The sequence below is a fragment of the Trichosurus vulpecula genome, chromosome 2, assembly GCF_011100635.1.
Source record: "Trichosurus vulpecula isolate mTriVul1 chromosome 2, mTriVul1.pri, whole genome shotgun sequence".
In the NCBI taxonomy this organism is placed as follows: Eukaryota; Metazoa; Chordata; class Mammalia; order Diprotodontia; family Phalangeridae; genus Trichosurus; species Trichosurus vulpecula.
Genome location: NC_050574.1, coordinates 392440909 through 392461512, shown reverse-complemented (window position 1 = coordinate 392461512; position 20604 = coordinate 392440909). Strand labels below are relative to the sequence as shown.

Here is a 20604-nt window from a genome sequence, read left to right as displayed (position 1 = left end):
GAGGGAGAAAGCAGCATTCTGCTAAGTGGTGTGTGTGTGTGTGTGTGTGTGTTTAGATGAACTGTGAAAATTAGAAGCACAATTATCTAACACTATATTACAGTACTATATTTTCCAACCTATAAATATCACAGAAATAGTAATAGCAAATCAGAAATAAACAACGCTGAGGCCTAAGGGACTGTTGTCATTGTTATTTGGCCTTCTTTTTTAATGACTAATGACTTTATAGGTGAATTGGATTTAAGTGAGGCACAGTTGCACAAAGTCATCAGCCTCACTCTCTCTTCCAGAGTCATTGAAATCTAGGAGCAAAGCAAAAGTCAGGAAAACTGGAAATGGCTTGGGATGCAGTGGATGACCTTGGCATCTTCACTGTCTAATCAAGCTCCAAGTACTCCAAGTACCTGATTGAGTTGCCTTTATGGCCATTGGGACAAACTGTTCTCATCTGCCAATTCTGCCGGAAAGAGTCTTCGTGTGCTTGTGGTAGACATCCCCCTAACTGACCAATGTGTTTGAGGCCTGTTGGTTAGCCTCAACTTGGTTTAGCCAGTTTACTGAGACAATTGTAATGAGGTGCGGCAGCTTCTTAGAGCCAAAGGGGAGTTGGGTAAAAGATATACACCAAAGGTGGATGGGCAGCCCTGAAAGAGGCACTGTCAGTCTTCATACCAGAAATACTAGTCCTCCTTGAACATACACCCCACAGCCTAAAGGACTACACACCATATCACTGAATTTCTTTAAAAAAAGTTTATATAGTTTTACATATTGGCTAAAATGATAGAAAGGGAAAGTGACAGATGTTGGAGGGATGTGGAAAATTGAGACATTAATTCGCGGATGGTAGAACTGTGAACTGATCCAACAATTTTGGAGAGCAATGTGGAATTATGCCCAAAGAGTTATTAAACTACCTATACCCTTTGACCCAGTAATACCACTACTTGTTCTATTTGTAAAGATAATTAACGGAAAGGAAAATAACCCATCTGTTTTAATATGTTTATAACAGTTCTCTTTATGGTGGCAAAGAACTGGAAATTGCAGGGATGCCCATTAATTGTGGAATGACTGAACAAGTTGTGGTATATGGTTGTGATAGAATACCACTCCCAAAAAGTGATGAGCTCAGTGACTTTAGGAAAAAAGCATGGAAAGATTTACATGAAAAGATGAATGAAATGAGAAGAACCAAGAGAACGTTGTATGTAGTAACAGCAATATTGCTTTAAGAACAACTTGGAGTGAAAAAAGTTATTTTGAGTATTATAAATACTCAAATTCACTATAAAGAAAGACTTTATCTGCCTCCAGAGTAAAAAAAAAACAAATAAATAGAAGTATATATAGAATAATTATATATATATGTATATACATATATTTGTATATGACTATTTCTGTCTAATGGTAGCCATTTCTAAAATGGAGGGAGGGAATTAAAACATTTACAACATAATTTTGTTGTATATTTGAAAGGAATAGCAAGTTGTACATAGTAGTTGTATAGTTTCATATGCAATCACTTTTTTATTGTACTATGTTATGGAAATGCTTGTTTAATTCCATAAACTAAAAAGAAAATTTAAAAAGTCTGGGAAATATTCAGAGGCAATCTCTCAGTTAAGAAGCCACATTATGTCCTTCCAGAGAAGGGAAGAAAGTACCTCAAATTAATTTTTACCTTTCTCTATCATTCATTTGTTTCAGATAGCGGATTACCCAACAATTACAACTTTCTACCTATGACATATCTACTGTTATGGAACAAGCCAATTTGAGGATTATTAGAACTGCCAATGGTAATAGCTACTGAGTCTTTTTAGTTCAGGACATGTCCAGTCTTACTATACAGCAATAGTGTTAAGGCAAGTGCCTCTTACTGAAATTGTCACTGTAATGGTGCTTCAAATTCTACCATTAGAGACTAGTGGCTTTCTGTCTTTTAAAGGTATTTTGCAGTGTAAAAGTGCACTAAAGAAATGCAAATTCTCCTGGCAGATGCAACATTTTATATCCTATCAACTAATAATTTCGTAGGGATTTGGGTTAATAGAAATCAATGTCTTTATTAATATAACAGGATAAATTAGGGGTTGCCAAACATTTAGGAGTATAAAGTCATTAACTAGACTGTTAGAAATAACTTTTTTTTTTGTAATGCCACATTTAGATTTCCATTCCCCAAAGAGATGCTAGAGAAATTTTGTGCCAATGTTACTTATACCAGTTTAGAGATTTTCCTTATTTTATCCACATGAACACAATACATTCAGAAGGTGAAATCATAACCATGTAAAAATAATATCTGGCTTCTTTATATAAGTCCTATTTCAGTATCTCATCACAGAACATTAGTGATCCTGGTTTCTGAAGCGCCATCAGAAGAGAACAAGGTCTGACCAGTCATACAAATCTCAAAAATTTTCAAATGTAGGCCTGGAGATGGACCATGTTTCTTGTCCCTGTTAAGTTTGGAAAAGTTCTTTACCAGAGAGCTGGGCATCAGGGAATGAATTTCTCTTTATAAATCTTACTTCTACTAAGCTACGGATCAAAAGAAAGAATGTTTACATGAATGAGATGATGAAATCCTGAATACCTGAACTGCTGAAGCAAGTGTAACAAGTTTTTTCAAACATGTCTCAAATGGATTTCTTGAGGGGTGTTGGAAACAGTTTTGGAATCTTTACTGACAATCCTAGGAGTTCCAGTTCTTGAGGGACAATATTTTCTCCCAACCCTAAGGAAGACTGAGCTATTACTTTTTAAATAACCTTTAAACAGAGAGACAATCTCTTTTGATGGTTATATCTAAGGGCAAAAAGACAGAATTAGTGGCAGAAAGGTGAGAAGATGACAGGTGAGGTGGTAATTGAGGTGGCTGTTAGGTGCTTGAAGATATTTTCTAACATAATATTTGAACAAAGCTGCTGGTTACAACCTCCTTTTTAGGATCTGAGGAAAAGCTACTAAAGGTTTTACTCTCTCTAACTCCCTTTCCTCATGCCTCTTTGCTAGAAAGTGTTTCTATATGATTGCCCTCCTCATTGTTTCTGTATGTTGTTTCTTTATCATGATTTTATTTCACATAAAAGTCTACAATAGGTCATGAATGCTTTGTATTGGATATCTGTATATTTATTCTATGTGGAAAAAGGGAAAATAGAGAACACCATTAAGTGATTAACTAGTGAGTATAAAAATAGGTCAGGTGATTAGTTCTCAGTCCTAGTGGTCAGCATCAAATTCTAACCTGGGGGCTTCAGATTTATATGAGAGAGAGAGGATCTTCTCCTCAGGATTCTTATTTATCCTAAAATGGCAGAAAAATAGGTCCATGGGGACCAGTGAAATGTTGTCCCTTTGCTAGACAGTTAGGAATTGGTACAGATAGATTCATGCTCCACATGAGGAGCAACCTAAAGGTTGTGACAAGGGAAGGTTATGCTTCTGGGCCTCCTAGGGACAGAGAAAGGTGTGGTGTAGAAGAATTAGTTCTTATCCTTTTCCTGTTGGAATAGAAAACTAAAACAAAGAGAGGACTATAATCTAAACTTTGTTCAAGTGTCAATTGTGGAGCAATGTTGGGATGGGCATTGGCTCTTTGTTTTAGTCTCCTGTCCCAAAATTACAGGATTCCTGCTGTGTCCTGGAGGGTTGATATAATGGAAAGAAGGGAGGGAAGGAAATATGGCAACAGTATAGACTTATTTTCTTGGTGGGGGAAGGTTGAGGGGGATTGTTGAATGGGGGGTGTATATTAACACAAGCAGTGTGTTCTTTGCTTTGGGTCATGGTGAGGAGTATGGGGAAGGGTAGTAGGTGCTCTGCTGGTTTTTATAGGTGTTAAATGAGTCATTGTGGATATTGCTGGGAGGAGAATTGGGTCTGTTGCTTCTAAGGATGTCTATACTGTTGTGGTCATAGCCAAGGCCTCTTCCTCCCTCCTTTTTCCTTCATTCTCACTCCCTCACTCTTCCTCTAGAGAAACCCTGGGCTGGTCTTTTAGGGGGCAGGAAAGTCAATCCAGCCCTATAAGAACCAGCATAAGAATACACAAACTCCTATAGCCTAAAGATACATTTTCCCCTAGTTCCTGACATTGTGATTATAGACGTACAAGTGAATACTAGCATTTGATATCCTTTTAACTTTGAAGCTAGTTTTTTTAATAAAATTATTTTTATTGCATTTTACTGTTCACAAGTGCCTAATTTCATTTTAAACTTGGAACAAAAGTCATTGAACTGGCTATGCAAAATCCAATAGGGGGAGAAATGTTTTATTTTGGCTAAAAGAGCTCAGGTATTCACTTTAAGACAGGTTATATCATTGGATTTCTGGGAAGGAACTTGTCTTAATTCTCCAGATGTTGTTCAAACCAAAAGATGCTCCAAAAACTCAGTGAGGGAAGGAAAGGAAAACAAGGGAAAGGAGAAGGAAGAGGAAAGGAAGAGAAAGGGAAGGGAAGGGAAGGGAAGGGAAGGGAAGGGAAGGGAAGGGAAGGGAAGGGAAGGGAAGGAAGGAAGGGAAGGAAAAGAGGAAGGAGAAAAGAAAAGAGGAAGGAAGGAGTGGAGGAAGAAAGGAAAGATGAAAGGAAAGAAAGAAGGAAAGGAGGAAGGGAGGAGAGGAGAGAGGGAGGAAACCAGCATTTAAGTGTCTTCTATGTGTCAGGTACTGTGCTAAGTAAGCACTTTACAAATATTATCTCATTCATCTTGACCACAGCTCTGGGTGGCAGGTGCTATTATTTCACCAATTTACAGTTGAGGACCCTGACATAAAGTTTAAGTGACTTGCTAGGGTCACACAGCTAGTAAGTATTTGAGGCCATTTTTGAGCTCAGTTTTTCCTGACTCCAGGTCCAGCATTTCAACGTTTGTGCCACATAGCTGACTCTAATTAAGGTTTGACTGAATAATGCACAGTAAATCAATTTCAAAAGAACTCAAATAAAGATTCTGTAATAAGGTTAATTAGTAAGCCATATTGCCTGGGGCACTCTTAGGGACACCAATGTATTACACTGAATATCTACCCTACACATGGCTATTCCTAAAGATAAGGCAAACTTTGATTTAGAACTGGAAAGAACTTTTTATCTCACCCAGTCCAACACTCTCATTTCACAGATGAAGACACTGAGGCCTAAAGAGTGATATGACCTATCAAATGTAATCTCATGGAACTTACATTTAAATGGCAAGAAATCAATCAGATATGTACAGAAAAATGTTTGAAGAGAATGAGTTTAAAAATGCAAAATAGGGAAAGAGGAGATTAGCTGCTGGTGGAATCAGGAAATGCTTCAGGTAGATGATGGTACTTGAGCTCTATGTTGAAGGAAGAAATGGATTCTAGGAGGTAGAAGTGAAGAGACAGTTATAATAGGCCTGAGACTCATTTAGTGCAAGGGCATAGAAACAGAAGATGGATGTCATGTATTAGGAACAGAGAGATAACCAGGCTAGATTTCAAGATACCAGTAAGTTCTCTATTATTATCAATATTGTTGCTATGCTGTTATTACTGTTCACTATAAGTGCTGTTATAATTATATTATTTTTAATACATTTTACTATTACATTATTGGATTATTATATTTAAACTTAATTATGTGAGGCATAAGATAACAGTGTTGCTTTTAAAGATGGAATTAAACTCTTTCTAATAACTGTAAGGGATTTTGATAGTAAGGTGGGAGTGGAACTTGTTTTCCTGGGCTTCTATATCAATTTCTAAGTCTATCTCTATTCTTGCCACAAAATTACTAGAAGACTAGGAGACCCTACATGATTTTTTATTGCATAAAATAAACAGTATTGTACTTGTAGGTCCCTGAATCTTAAAATACTGGCACACACATTTTATTTTTTTAAAGCAAAGAAACGTTATCGATATTTTCTCAAGTCACCATATTTATGGATTTATTTATATATTTCTGTATCATTTTCTTGCACACGCAAAACATGAGTGACAGAAGAAATATGTACTGTGACTGATAGTTCACAGAAATGAATACATGGAGATCCAAAATAAGGCCTTTGGTTTTGAATCTTCTTCCCTAACCAGCAAGAGAAATCAAAGTAAATAACCTTACAAATTGTACTTTGATTTGAGTGCTAGCTGTTCAGTTTTAATTTGTTATTTGTAATTGAATTTGTATCCTAGATAAATTTTGCTAAGATAATGAAAACTTGAAATATTCTATAATTGCATGTTCCAAATGTGACTGATTGAAGCTTGAACACGTTTCCTTCAACTCCGTTGATTACAAATGCATAATCTTTATTAGTTTCAGTTCTATAGTGGGAAAAATGGGATTAAAGTATAGTCTCTGAAGTGAAGTCTCAAAATCTCATCCTAGGAAAAACATTGGCTTTTCTCTAAAATGTGAGGAATGAATAAGTTTGTTTTGCTTTTGATGCTTTGGGGTTTGGGGGAACAGTATAAAATATACTAACATCCTTTGAGTGAGTATATTGTTCTTAGTATAACAGATTGTTGTAGGTACAAGACTGGAACTCAATAGAAAACTAAGTCTTAGATTGATTATGTAGATTTGATAATTATTTTCATTAAGATTATATTTAAATCCATGGGAGCTGATGAGAGAGAATATAGAGGAAAGAGAATATAGGCTAGGGCCCCAGAGTCTTACTCTAAGAAACAAAACGTGGCTGATGATCCTGAGAAAGTTGAGTCAGATAGGTATGAAGAGAACCAGAAGAGAATTACATGAAAAAACAGCAAGGAGAGAGCATACAGAAAGATTAGTAGTCAGTAGTACAAAACACTAGCCACTGGAACTTAGAATTCTGCCCATCAGACTTTGGATTCTGATTGGTGAACTTTCAACTTATCATACTCAGTCTCAGGACCATGAAGTTCCAGCTATCCCTAAGCCATTGCCCTTTCTCTGCCCCTGTCTTCCAACTCTTGCTCCCCTATCTATGTTGTGTTCCCACTGGAGTAAGCTCTTTGAATACAGAAACTGTCTGGCTTTTTGTATTTTTATTTTCAGTGCTTATCATAGTGAAGGGCTCATAAGAAGCATTTAATAACCATTTTTTATATTGACGCATTTATTTTTTGAGTCTTGGTTTCCTTATCTGAAAATACAAGATGATGATCATTGTTCTCTACATTTCACAGGACTGTTGTGAAGACTAAGTTAGATAATATATGTGAATGCCTTTCAAATACTCTACAGCACTATATAAATGTAATGTGTCATTATAATTAAGATAGGACAGGTACATATCTTGGAAAGAGCGCTGCCCTTGGAGTTAGGAGACAGAGGTTCTAGGAAAATTCTCTGAGCCTTAGATTTCTTATCTAAAAGCTAGGAATTTTTCCTAAATAATTCTTAAGGTCCCCTGGAGATAAAAGATTTCTAAGATTGCCTCTTATTAGTGATAATAGCATTGATAAGCATTTATTAAGCCCCATTGTTTTCTGATCATGGGCCATTCCAATTGATGGGTTTTGTTTCATTTCCATATGCATTAATACTTAACTGTGTCCATCAGAAGAAAAATGTTTCTCTCCTTAGAAATAAGAAATAAGTCACTGAGGCATATACTTTTTGAATGCCCAAAACATCTCATTGTCATTAGAAATACTTCGGGAAAATTCCATCTAAATGCTGTACTAGTATCCACACAATAATCCTAAAAGGCCTAAAGGGAGGCTTCCTCTGGAGGTAGGCCAATTATCATGTTGGTGGGAAGAAAATGCATAGTAATAAAAGAGAATTGAGGTCGATTGTGATCTGCACAAATGAAATCACAAGAAAAGTTGAACTCAATCATAGGATGATCAATCAACAAGGACTTCTTAATAGCTGACTCTGTGCCAGTAAGCACTAAGGACCCAAGGAAACAGGCCCTTCTCTGAAGGACCTGATATTCTATGCAGGAAGACAACAATATATACATAAACAAGTGGATATAAAATATATTCAAAGTGAATTTAATGATCTTTTTGTGGGGAGAATGCTAGTAGATGTAGAGTAATCAAGAAAGACTTCAGAAGAAGGTAGCACTTAAGCCAAGTTTTGAAGGAAATGAGAATCTAAGAAACAGGATGATGAGAGTGCAATCCAGGTACTGGGTACAGACCATATAAAATTTCAAAGAAATGAAATTGAATTGAATGTGAGTAAAAACAAAAAAAAACATTCTGGCTAGACCTATAGAGTATGAGAAGGGAAGAACAAATATTTGTTAAGTATGTACTATGTGCTAGGCACTTTTCTAAACACTTGAAAATTATCTCATGTGCTCCTCACAAAAACTTTGTGAGCTATTATCATTAACATATATATATAATTTACATACGTTATATAAATATAAATAGGAATTATACATACATATATATGTAAATGCTATTATTATCCTCACTACAGTTGAGGAAACTGTGACAGAGTGGAAGTGACTAGTCTGAGATTACGCAGGTAGGAAGTTTCTACATAGATCTTGAATCTGGACCCAGTGTTTTATCCACTATGGCATCTAGCAGGCAGATTAAGGTATCTTAGCATCATATCTGTCCATTCTTAATTTACACATGAGGAACTTGAAACCCAAGGAATTGAAATAATTTGCCTCAGGATTCCCAGATAGTAAGTAATAGAGCTGAGATTTGATCCTGGTCCTCTGATTCCAAATACTTTGTACTAGTGAAGAATAAGCTAACAACCTTAATGGGATTTTAATATATTTGTAGTCCTTCCCTTACTCTGTCAGTTGTTTTTCAGTCCTGTATGATTCTTCATAACCCCCTTTGGGGGTGTCTTGGCAAAAATACTGGAGTGGTTTGCCATTTTCTTCTCCATCTCATTTTACAGATGAGGAAACTGATATTTGAACTAACAAACATGAGGTACAAAAGATAAGAGAGCCGGCCTTGGAATCAGGAAGACTTATGTTCCTGAGTTCAAATCTAGCCTCAAATACTAGCTTACTAGGCAAGTCATGTAACTTTGTTTGCCTCATTTTCCTCACCTATAAAATGGCAAACCACTCCAGTATCTTTGCCAAGAAAACTCTAAATGGGATCACAATGAGTTGAACATGACTAAAATAATTGCTTCTTTGCCTTGACACTATGCCTTCATATTCAACATAACTTCTACTTACATATTGTTTCTGCCTAAGGAAGTTTTTCAGATAGGAAAAGGATACTGACTTCTAGTTCCTTCTCTGCAGTAAACCAACTGTTTGCACTCCTGCTCAGATCTGCCACTTAATTCCTCCCACCAGGTGGGCCTGGGGCCAGAAGCAACTGCAGCTGTAGCTCTGTAAGCAGCCTCAGAGCTGCATCAACTCCTCTGACACTGGGGCAGTGGCTGCACCTCGAACTCCTTTCACTCTGTCCCTGCAGCTTTTCCCACTAACCTTCTCTGTTGTCTTTGGTGCTTGTGGGTTGAGAAGTCTGGTAACTGCCACAGCTCTCTGATTCAGGGTGCTAGGGCCTGTTCTGCCTGGCTCGCGGTCTGGTTGGTCCAGGCGTGGCTCATGCTGGGCTCTGCTCCACTCTGCTCCCAGTTCTGTGTGATAGACCTTACCCAGTGACCATCCAGACTGTCTGGGGCTGGAGCCCTGCTTCCCTCTGCTATTCTGTGGGTTCTGCAGTTCTAGAATTTGTTCGGAGCCATTTTTATAGGTGTTTGGAGGGACCTGGGGCGGGGGGTGGGGAGTCACAAAAGTCCCTGCTTTCCAGCAGCCGTCTTCTATAATCATATAAATCTAACAACAAAAAGAGTTAGTCTAGCATAGTGAATAGTAATATACATAGAACAAAAAAGTAAAAACAACATGCTTAAATTCATTTCTGATACCATAGGCATGTTGCTTAAGCATTCTAATTCTTGCTTTCCTTAAGTATAAAATGAGAGGTTGGGCTAGATAGTCTTTATAATCATTTCTAGCTCTAAATTTGTAACTTTATAAAGTTCCCTTCAGAATGGTACAGTACATGATTCACTGCATTTAGAATCAGAGAATCTAGGACCCTTTCTTGGCTTTGCTTCTTACTAGCTGATTTGTTTTCATATGTATAGAATTAATTTTGGAAGAAAAAGATGTCACTTTAAAGAGTAATAGTAAAAGGCTAACAACAGGTTTCTATAAGTGGATTTGTTGAATGTAAACAAAAAGGCTTTTTTTTTTTGCTTTTTTCCCCTAAGAAAGCCTATGAAATGGCTAAGATCTAAGGATAGAATCAAAATATCCTACATTCATGGTAGCCACATGAATTCAATCAATGATATGAGGATAAAGAACTATCTAGAAAATTATCAAGTGATGCAAATTTAGATTAAGTCATGAGTATTTTTAACTGGATAAGGTTTATGATAGCCATATTAGACTGAGCCGTTGACAATAGGCATTTGCTGTCGTTCAGTCATTTTTCAGTCCTGTCTGATTCTCTGTAACCCCTTTTGAGTATTTCTTCACAAAGATACTTTAGTGGTTTGCTATTTTCTTCAGCTTATTTTGCCAATTGAGGAACTGAGGCAAACAGGGTTAAGTAACTTGCTAGTAAGTGTCTGAGGCCAAATTTGAACTTATGAAGAGGATTCTTCCTAAGTCCAGGCCTAGCACTCTATCCTCTGTGCCATCTAGCTCTATATAATAGACATTAGAGAAAGATTACCCTTAAGGACTTTCAATAGCTTGATTAATTCAGTTTATGCAACAAAATGGTTAAGTACTGTGCAATGTGTCATTTCTGATTAAAAAATAGCAAATATAGAGTAACCTATAGAGTAAGGACATCTTTATAAAATGATAGATGACAAATTCCTGTATTATACATAGAGATCAAAAAATGGTAGCATATACTTCCACCGTGATGAACCCTGATGAGGTCAAAGAAAAAAAAAATATTAAGACCTGGAGACCCTCATCATCAATGTATTGAAAGAGGACAAGCTTGTAATTCTGGGTGACTTTAATGCAAAGGGTAGGCATAAACTATTAGATATGATAGAGAGTCTTTGGGAGGAATGGAGTTGGAAACAGCAACAGCAATGGTCATTTATTACTGAAGATTTGTGTGACTTGTGACTTTCTCATCACCAACACTGTCTGTTTATCTAAACACAAAAAACTTAATGGATTAGTCCTTGTAGCAAACAGTGCTTAATAGATTATGTCATTGTAAGAAGAAGAGACAGACAAGATGTGAGAATGACAAAGGTGATGTGTGGTGCAGAATGCTGGACTGATCATAAACTCATCCTTTCAAAGCTATACATTCACATTAAAAAAAAGTGGCAACCCCAAGACAAGACAACTACCAGAAAGTTTATTGTCAACAGATTAGAGCACTTCTCTGAGCATGATTAGTTTATTACTAACTTGGAGGAAAAGCTGAGCCAATGCACACTTCACAACAGTGGAGCAGAAAAGGAGTGGGCAGCTTTCAGAGATTTCATATATAGCACTACATTTATTCATCTGAGCCAGAACACTCACAAATATCAATATTAGTTTGACAAAAATGATGAGGATATTCAGAAGCTGCTAGATGAAAAATGAGAACTCCACAAGGTTTACCAGAAGGATAGTTTGTCAGTTTCTAAGAAGGGAGCATTTAAGTCCATCAAAATTAAAGTGCAAGCAAAGCTTAGAGAGATGTAGGATTCTTGGCTCAGTAAGAAGGCAGAGTAAATTCAGTTTTATGATTATAGAAACCATCCAAAGCATTTTTATGATGCCCTGATGACTACTTATAGGCTAAAGAGCTATGGTGCATCTCAACTACTCAGTTCTAATGGAGCCATATTGATTAGTGATAACAACATGATCTTGGAGAGATGGGCTGAACATTTCCATAGCATTCTCAGTAGAGCACCAGCAATTAATGCTGAAGTCACTGACCCTTTACCTCACTTTGAAGGCAATCCCTTTATAGCCAAACTTCCAACTAAAAAAGATGTTTTGAAAGCCATTAGGCTCTTCTTGTGTGCCAAAGCACCTGAGGCTGATTCTATTGCAGCTATGTTTTATAACGCAGTGGGTCCACTACTCATACAAAAGCCGATTGAAATCTTCCAGGTTATGTGTCAAGAGAAGGTTATTCCCCCAGCAATTCAAGGATGCCTCCATTGTCCATCACTATAAAGGAAAGAGAAATATGTTGTCCTGTGATAAACATGGGGGCCAGGGATCTCTCTCTTAGTCACTTCTGGCAAGATTCTTGCCTGAGCCCTCCTTAATAAGTTGATCCTTCACATGAGAGATGCTTATCTACCTGAGAACCAGTGTGACTTTAGAAAGGGCTGAGACATGGTTGATACATTGTGTGCTACTGAAAAACTCCAGAAGAAATTCAAGGAGCAGAACAGAGGTTTGTACACAATATTTATCAATCTGTTCATGGTCTTTAATATTGTCAGTCATGAGGGCTTATGGAAGATCATGGCAAAATTTGGTTCCTGGGGAAGTTCAGCAATATTGTACGCCTCTTCCATGATGGCACATCTTCATGGGTTCTAGATAATGCACAATATTCTCATACTTCCCCAATCACTAATGGAGTGAAGATGGCTGTGAGCTTGCATGATGTTTTCTACAATGTTGCTAGACTCCTTCAACAAGGTTAAAAATGGCACCAAGGTCAGCTACCACACTGACAGTAAATTATTTAACTGGAAAAGGTTGCAAGCCAAGACTAAAGTGGAGGGAGAGTTAGTATATGACTTTTTGTTCAGAGATGATCGTCCACTCAGTGTAGCCTCTGAAGCTGAAATGGAAAACAGTATGGATCAACTGTCTGCCAATAATCTGTGCTCATTTTGGTCTGACAACACCAAGAAAACCGTTTCTCCACCAGCTAGCACCACATCATCTGTACATGGAACCATACATTACAGTAAATGCAGAAATTTTAAATGATGTGGATAAACTCACTTACTTTAGCAGTATACTTTCCAGGGATGTACACATAGATTATGAAGTTGATATACACATTGCCAGATCTATATGAGTGTTTGGGAGGCTCTGAAGGAAAGTGGGGGAAAGAAGAGGTATTAAGCTGCCTACCAAAATGAAGGTCCACAGAGGCATTATGCTGAACTCATTATTGTGTACATGTGAAACATAAACAGTATACCAGAGCCATGCCAGGAAACTGAATTGCTTGCATTTCAATTGTCTTAGAAAAATTCTGAAGATTACTTAACAAGATAAGGCACTCAAGTCCTTTTACAAGCTGGACTGCCAAGCATTCAAACTCTACAGAGTGCAACTCCAATGTGCTGACCATGTTGTTTGACTGCCAAATGCACATTTCCCTAAAAGACTATTTTTCAGAAAGTTCACACAAGGCAAGTGTTCATACAAAGGTTAGAAGATGTGATACAAGGATACTCTCCTGGTCACTCTGAAGAACTTCAGAATTGATTGTGAAATATGGCAAAAACTGCACAGGACTGCCCAGAATGTTGTGGCTGCATGAAATAAGGGCCCTTGCTCTATAAGCAAAGCAAAATTGCAGTAGATTAAAAAAAATGGTGAGATGCACAAATTCAAAAATCTCCATTTAAAATGTTATATGGACTCTCTGTGCCTAACCTGTGGTAGAACCTTCCCAGCTCACATTTGTCTAATCAGCCACAGTCAGACACACTCTATTTTGAACCCAACATAGTGACTTCATTTTGGTCCTCTTTGAGCATGAAAGACAACAACCAATTGTATTAGTAATTAAGGTGGGATTTTTTTTTTACTGTTTTCTCTTTTGGAGCACTTATTGAATCAAGTGACCTTGATGAGTCTGGCCTTTGTTTCTTAGATTAAATCAGGAGTCTTTGATGACCTGCTTACCTCAAAGGAAAGTCTAGGTGAAACAAAAGTAGAAAATATTTATAACCTCAAAGAAGACTTAATCCATGAGCAAGATAGAACTATAGCTCTATAAATAAAGATTTAAAAGATGTTTGTATATACTGTGTCAATGCCCTTCAACCTATGATTTGACATGTTCAGGATTATGGGCATCTCAGTAGCATTAGTCTAGAACATGACTTATTTAAAAAAATAAGCATGACAAAGGGGGACAGAGAATTTTTACTATTCCTAAATTTAAATTTTTTAAGTTACATTTATTCAGGGCCTTTAAATTATAAAATTATCTTATTTGATTCTCAAAATATCCCTTTGAGGAAGGGCATGTCTTAGCCCCATGCTAATGATGAAAAAAATGAATCTCAGAAGAGATCTTTATGATTCTATTTCTACATATATTCTAATAATTGAACATGAAATAAGACAATTCTGAGAGAAAAATCTGTAAGGAAAGTAGGCAGGATGAAAATTGCTTTTTTCAAGATTTCTTTTTCACTGTTCTTTCTTGTATTATTAAATGACAAAGTGACCATGAAAATGATTATTAGTAACTAACAGACACATCATTCTCATGTCTTTCCTATATATCTCTGCAAACTCTAACCCTTATTCTGACTTTCCTCCCTCCCTCCCTCCCTTCCTTGCTTCCTTTTCTTTTTTCTCTTATCTTTTATTCCCTCTCTCTTGTTTTCTCTTTCTCCCTCCCTCCTTTCACACTTTCTCTCCCCCTCTCTCTTGTTCTCTTTCAACCTCTCTTCTCTCTCCCTCTCTTTTTCTCCTTATCCAGTGTTTTCTTTGTCCCTTTCTTCCTCTCCTCTCTCTTCGCCCTCCCTATTCTCTTCCTTTCCTTCTCCCTCTCCTGTCTCCTCTTTCTCTTTTCTTTTTTTTCTCCCCTTTTCTTCTTTTGCCCTCTTTCAGATATTTCTACCCTCCTCTTCCTTTGAGGAAACACTTCATTATGTTTACTTGTGGTGTTAATATGATTAAAGATCTTCCCCGCTCATTCAATAGGGCCTTTACTTACACCCTTCACTTGCTAGATGCAAGGCCCCAGACTCACACCCTTTTGCTAATTAGGTTGTGAGAGGTGTGAAGCCCTCAGGGCCTGAAGGGGAGGTGCTTAGACCAGAGCCAATTGTATGTGCCCTGAGTTCTTGCCAATCAGTTGTTCATGAATTCAGCCAATCAGAGATCTGAGTTCTAGTCAATCAGATGACAGCTAGAAGTGTATATAAAGAGAACTCAGAATGTGAGAGAAGCAGAACTGAGAAGCAAACGGCAAGAAGACATTGAGGCAGCAGACACCAAGAGGGCGTTGGAGAGCAGACATTGAGAGAGAGCCAGCATTGAGAGAGACTCCAGAGTGGAGACTGCAGACAAGAGAATTGTGGAGATCAAATAGCTGAGAATCTACAGCATTGAGAGATTGGAGAACTGTGAATCCAGAGAATCCAAAAGACTGCAAGGACTATGAGAAATCCAAGGGCTTTCAGAACTGTAGGAGAGCAAACAGGCAAGCAGACAGGATCTATTAGTGATTCTTTATGGGAAGGCCCTAGCAGGGGGTAAGCGTACAGGATGACTTGGGTCCTTGCTATACTACTGTGTTACAATTTCCTTGTTGCTACGTTGAGGTCAGCTTACTGGTTTTGGAATATAATTACTGCTGTATCAAATTGGGGTTATTGGTCTTGGTATTTGATACTCTGGTATCTAAATAAATGTTATATTTCCTCTGCCTCCTACCTATAGAGTTTTTCATACTTTGTGATTCTGAACCATAGAGGCATGTTTGTGGTCATCCCTGAGGTCATGAATCTTGCCTTATTGATACAATACTATATTAGTAATAATTGAAGCTGGAATTTTTCCTGATATATTGACATAAACTACTCAGTGCCCCAAATTATTTCCATAGTTAGGTTACATGGTCATCTTCAGTTATGTTTGCAATAATTTTGTGAAATGAGCTTAATTATGATGGATTTTACTAGGTCTAAATAAATTTTGGAGGAAGTTGCATCTCAGCCTAAAATGTTGCTTATCATTAATAGGCCATAAACATGAAGTCCTTACAGCACATCAGTGCTTCACCATGGTCCCTTGATCATAGAATATCTATGAGGAAAGTATCCCTAGCATTGGTGATGAAGTTCTGTAGATTTCAATGATTCTCACTGTTCTTATAGAACAAAATGATCCTGTGACCTTCCTAAGCCCAGAAGCATCCCAGGTTTTATACCTCTACTCCATCAATGCTCTCCAATTTTCACAAATCACAATTTTAATAATATCCTTAATTATATTTACAAAAGCTGTAGAGACAATTTTGTGTACTGGAAAAAAAGATTTTTCCTTCGCAATTGTTATTTTGTGTTATTTCCTGTCATTACAATACAATGGCCCTATGATTACTTGAAGTCAAATTATATTTGCCTAGGGATATTTAAGCAAAAGACTTGACCTAAGATCATATTAACACCAAAATGAAGCACACAGTGAGGTTCACAAACATAATTCAGCTATGTGGTTTTTATACAAATTAAATTTCAGAGACAAAATCTGATCCCTTGGGACCTTTCATTTCAGCAATTAGACTCTTTACTTTTCTGCTGAGATACATAACCAAGATTTATTCTTCTTACAAAGGCATTCACTATGAACTTGATTTTCATGCAACAATAGAACAGCCTAAGTGACATATGAACTTAAAATTATGATTATGTATGTGTGTACATATGGAGGTATGTGGGCAGTTAGATGGTGCAGTAGATAAAGGGCTGGGCTAGGTCAGGAAGACTCTTCTCCTTGAGTTCAAATCTGGCCTCAGACACTTATTAGATATGTGACCCTGGGCAAGGTGCTTAACCCTGTTTGCTTCAGCTTCCCCAACTATGACATGAGCTGGAGAAGAAAAGGGCAAACCATTCCAGTGTCTTAGCCAAGAAAACTCCAAATAGAGTCACAAAGAGTCTGATGTGACTAAAACATCTCAACAACAACAACAAAATATGTGTATGTAAATATGCATGTAGGTATGTAAATACATTCAGAAAAGTGGCTCTCTTTCAATATACACACACATGTACACATACAGACATATAGACATATGTATATACAGACATAGACATATGTATGTATATATATATATATATATACACACACATATGTGTGTGTATACATACAGAGAGCCACTTTTCTGAACTTCCATTTATTTATTGCAAATATTTGCTCACCAATATGTCCAAACCTAGGTGAAGAAGCTGTGACTTTGATTACTTATATAACAGTGTAACACAAAAAGTGGCATTGTTGGAGTAGGTGATAAGATATGGGCCACATTGAGAGCCTCAGACCTCTCCCTCAGGTGAGTCGGTGTTCATTACTCTGAGTTGAGTTGCTCACTTCAACCTGTCCTCATAGAAACAGCATAGGTTCCAAGAGATAGACCACCACCATACAATTACGTTCAAATGTTCTCAGGGACCTAAGAGCAACCTTGTTATGGAGAAATATACCTTCCAAACTCAAAATTTTTGCTCTTGAGCCCCACTGTAGTGTGTTTTTATTTATCTATACAATCTAGCACTTACAAGGTAACATACCTGACTAGTTCAAGATATTTAAAAAATCAGCCATTCATAGTATGGATGGTTTTACATCTTAAACAAAACTGCTTCATCAACAATGAATCAAAAGAAAAAATAACAGTATTGTAGATAGTAATATGTTAAAGCATATACATAAATAAGAAAGTATATCAGAAAACATTATACTGTCAATCAGTGGATTACATTCTCCCTCCAATATCCTCAGTGTTGAGACTGAAGAACGGTCACATATTTGCAGAAATGTGGCAGGCAAGCACATGAGGAAGGAAAACCCATATGGGTTAGTAACACTAAGCTCTGAACCGCAGGCATCCATATTATTTCTCTATTCAGGAACATATGTACTATAAAATTACATCTACGATCATTTCTTGACTATTAATCCTCACCACTCCTGAGCTGAGGAAATCCTTTTCTCTTCCTTACTTAAACTTAGTATTTACAAGCTCTTTTAATTTACCATCATCCTTTTAAAAGGTGCTTAGAAAGTGCCAGATTTTAATGTGACTACCAGCTCCATTTAATTCAGAAAACTACAGAGCTCATCAAACTATTTTTGGGCTATAATGCCCCATCAGTTTTTCACTCATCTGGATGCTAAGATATCCAATCATAATTAAGTTCACTACAAATCTTGGATTGACACTGTCTTCTAACCAGGATACACAAATTCAGATAGATACAGATACATATATAGATATGTAGATATAGATATAGATATAGATATAGACATATACACATGCAAATAACCTGAGGTACCAAAATGCTCTGTAGCTCACAAGGCTTCAATCTTATTAAACATCTCTTTGGTGTCCTTGAAACTGTATTTCTTTGTGCTCTTATTTATCTAGTTTCCTATAAATGAAAAAATCATTATCTGCCTCTTTGAGATATCAGATTGTTTCCACTTGAGCATCATTCAAAAAGATTTTAATCTTTATATTTATATTACAGATCATTTTCTGTCACAAACTGTCCAAATCCTGGTTGACAGCTGTGTTTTCTTTACGTACATATAGTAGCATTGTATATTAAAGCAAAGTTCTTTTCCCACTCATTTTAGATAACAACATATTATCTATAACAGTGGCAATATCTTGAGTCATTTGAGACTTAATATAAATCTTTTCTTTTACACAAAAACATTTTTTTCATCCCTTGTCATTATTAAATTGTTTGACATTAAAAGGGCTTAAAGAGACAGTGCACTTTACACTGCTAATTAAGTCTAGAACCAATGTATCCCAAATGAATTATGTTGCACATTAAGGGCTAATCAGAGTATTCAGTTTTGTATACAAAAATCTACATGATGTGATATTAAGAGGGGAGAAAACCCTATTGGCTCCTACTAAAATTTTCTCCACACCCCCATCCAATCCCTCATGCTTCAAAATTTCATTTTATCCATTCCTCCCTTTTCCCTTTTAGCCTAAGAAAATGCAAATAAGCCAGGCAAAAATAACACTTTATGTTATGCACTTTCCAAAATTTTAATAATATAAATCAGAAGGCTATTAAAGATTTTTATTTCAGGGAATCTATGAATGTTGATATAACAAATATAAATATTTAATTGTGGGAATAGCCCAAAGCTCTATCCTAGGTCCTGTTCACCTCTTTCTTATATCTCTTTATCTCTTATATCTCTTATACAATACTTATATCTCTATATCTAGCTGTACTTTCTCTTCTCATCCCAAGTCTCTCATTCCCAAATGCCTATTGGATATTCCATAATGAATATTATGGAAGCAACTCAAACTCAACAATTCCAAATAAGAATTAATTTTCACTCTAAGAAACCACTCCCGTTCTAAACTTCCTTGGTTCTGTCTAGGGCACCACCATACTTCCATTCTCCTAGGTTTATAAGCTAGGTTCATAAGTCATCTTTGATTCTTCACTCTGACTCACTCCACACATCTAATCACTTGCAAAGCTTGTTTATTCTACCTCTTCTTACTTGTGTTGACTGTTCCTCATGATTTTCTTAAAGTCACTTGTTTTCTTCAAAACTCAGCTCACGTACAATTTTGTACGTGCTGATTCTCTTATCTGGTAGTACACTCTCACACATTAACTTGTATTTGTTTTTTATGTATTTCATCTATATTTGCATATGTATGTGATTACTCCTAATACAATGTAAGCTTCTTAAAGACTGGGACAATTTCATTTTTTGTCTTTGTTTTCTCAAAGCCTAGGACAGTACCTAACATATTGCAGGGATTTTAAAATAAATGCTTCTTGACTGCTTCATGCCATCAATATTTCTGCTGGAATATGTGAAAATATCATAACTAGGGAAGTCATACTTTTTCCCTAAGAAACAGAATACAGGGGGGCAGAGCCAAGATGGCCCTGTGAAAACAGCATCTAACCAGAGCTCTCTCACGAGTTCTGTCAGATTCCTATAAAAAATTGAATCTGAGCAGATTTGAGAGAGTTAGAAACCACAAGCAGTCTGGGTAAGGTAAATTTCCAAGCTAGGAAAGGCCGAAAGGTCAACAAGAAGAATCTGTAGGCTGGAAGAGCGCTAGACATGCCGAGCTGCTCCAGACAGCACCAAAGTGGAAGCAGCTGCAGAAACCAATGTGGGAGACAGGCTGGGAGAAAGCTGGGTGCCCCAAACTGGTGGAGATCCCCAGGCCTCCCAACACAGGATGGCAGTCTGTGGAAGCAACGAGAGGTGACAGCACAATACCACCAGCCTTAAGACATCAACTCCTAAGGCTTGCAGCTCAAAGGCATGAAACATATCTTCTTGAACTTCTGGGAGACATAATGACCAGGTAAATGGCTATAATCCCTCACCCCCTGACCCAGAGAACTACTCGGGAAAAAAACACTGGAATAGAGGAGACAGAAATGGGGCTTAGGTGGCTGAGCAGTGGGAGTTCCTGAGTCCCAGAGGGGCAGAGGAAGCAGGGGTCAACACCAGGAGCCCAGATGTACCCTTGCTCCCCCAGGGGAAGTGCCAGATACCAGCACAAACAACAAACAGCTGAGACCATTGCTGAAGAGCAACAGTGCTGGAGAGCAACCCCAGGGATAAAGGAGACTTCAGGCAGCCAGACCCCTCCCCCATACCTCAGGGAACTGAAGGCTATAATTCAGAAATCCAA

General features: G+C 37.2%; 1 protein-coding gene and 1 pseudogene across 1 annotated transcript in view; one reads left to right on the top strand and one right to left on the bottom strand.

Annotated features, from left to right (window-relative positions):
• GABRG3 (gamma-aminobutyric acid type A receptor subunit gamma3) overlaps positions 1-20604 on the bottom strand; it is an 882331-nt gene that overhangs the window by 222936 nt on the left and 638791 nt on the right. The gene's annotated exons all lie outside the window — the stretch shown is intronic.
• The window catches only part of LOC118840229, a 75150-nt pseudogene continuing 67139 nt past the window's right edge, over positions 12594-20604 (top strand).